Raw genomic sequence first — 2,024 nt, 5'->3', positions numbered from 1 at the left:
TTGTGAGTTGGATTTTATGTCAACTTTATTGGATGCCGTTAAGAATAGCATGTCTATATAAAGCAAAAGGTCATTTTAAAAGGCAGGAAAGAAGGAAAATATTGAAGTGAATGTCAGAAGAGACTGAAATATGTTCTTGACATTAGAGTAGCCAAAGCAAAATGGAAGTAATGATTAATTAAAAGATCAGAACAGAAAATTTTACAAAGGGTCGTTTGAGAAGACAAAATAAAGCATTATAACGCAATGTGTGAAAAGCTAGAGTTAGGAAACCAAAAAGGAATAACATGCTCAGCATAGATCAACTTGTGTGAGCTGAAGAAAAAAAAGGAAGGTTTTAGTTGCGTTGTTGGAAGAGTCTGTGTGAAAAATATTGAGTGATGTAGGAAGCCTTAAAAGAAGACAAAAAAAAAACAAACAAACGCTGCAATTAAACTAATTGTAATTGAATATCTGGAGAGTTACCAGTGGGTTTATGGACACACTGAGGTGTTAATATAAAGTTACACTGAAAAACCTGCCAAAAAAAAAAAAGAAGCTAGAAGGAATACACTAAGTCTTGTTTCAAAAAGAACTTGTCGACATTCAACTATTTCCTGAGGCAGCATATGATCAAGAATCAATGGCATTGAAAAAAGAAGTCCAAACTTCCCTGAGGACACAAGCTCAAACCACAGCCCCAGGAATTGATGCAATATCAATTGAAATTTTTCAACAAGCCGATTGCAGGGGCAGTGAAGCATTTACTATGGCTCTCCTCGCCAAAATCTCTAACTCCCATCAAATAACCTTTCCCTGCATGAGTCTGGCAAGAAGGTGGGGAAAGAAACTGATAGGATTCACTTGTGAGAGATTGTCATTAGGATTCCCAGAGAGCCAGCTTGCTGTGTATAAAATGAGGCCTCTGAGAAACAGGAGACAGGATCTCATGGGCAGCAAGACCCAGGAGTAGAATGCATCTTCTAGACCTGAGATCCCTTTGCAGTGAACCTCCTGGATCCACATGCACAGGAGCAACAGCAGAATGATCAGCAAGAGCATGGAAGAGTGATGGACCTCCAACCCACGGAGCAAATGAAGATGAGTGCTCTAGCACAGGATTCTGGATGGTGGAGGAGTGGGATGCCTTTGGGCAGTTAATTAGGAGAGTTGGACTTGCTACCCCATGGAGCTTAGTATATTTGTGCTAACTTATTTCAGTAGGATGCCTCTGATCTTTAATTCAGGAAGTTAGACTTGACCTAAGGAAGTGCAACCGAGCGTGCTAGTCTAGGTGGACTAGAGAAACAAATACACAGAAACTCATATATGTGTAAGAGAGAGTTTTACATATAGGGTAAGTGTACATTCGTGGACATATGTCCATTGGATCAATCACCTACTTAGTAGCTGGCAGAACTCCCATATTGGATCCCTGAAATGTGGAATAAGGGCTATCATGGTAGGAAAGGCCAAGTGGACACCATTAGAACTGCCATTGCCTAGGAAAGTAGTAAACCCAAAACAGTACTGCATTCCTGGAGGGATTGCAGAGGTCAGTGCCACCATCAAAGACTTGAAAGATGCAGGGGTGGTGATTCCTACCACATCCCCGTTTAACTCGCCTATTTGGTCTGTAAAGAGGACAGATGGATCATGGAGAATGACAGTGGATTATCGTAAACTTAACCAGTGGTGACTCCAATTGCAGTTGCCATTCCAGGTGTGATTTCATTGCTTGAGCAAATTAATACTTCTCCGGTACTTGGTATGCAGCTATTGATCTGGCCAATGCCTTCTTCTCAAAAATCTCTCTGGTTGGGTTCTAGTCAATTCAATGTGCCTCACTCAGCCTCCCCAGGGATCCCATTGGTCGTCTTGCCTTTAGGGGTCCTCAAACTTTTTAAACAGGGGTCCAGTTCACTGACCCTCAGACCCGCTGGAGGGCCAGACTATAGTTTAAAAAAAAAAACTATGAACAAATTCCTATGCACACTGCACATATTTTATTCAGCTATTGATCTGGCCAATGCCTTCTTCTCAAA

The sequence above is a fragment of the Echinops telfairi genome, unplaced genomic scaffold (genome assembly GCF_000313985.2).
Source record: "Echinops telfairi isolate 266 unplaced genomic scaffold, ASM31398v2 ScPeMD7_18;HRSCAF=68, whole genome shotgun sequence".
In the NCBI taxonomy this organism is placed as follows: domain Eukaryota; kingdom Metazoa; phylum Chordata; class Mammalia; order Afrosoricida; family Tenrecidae; genus Echinops; species Echinops telfairi.
Note: the sequence above shows the minus strand (reverse complement) of the source record.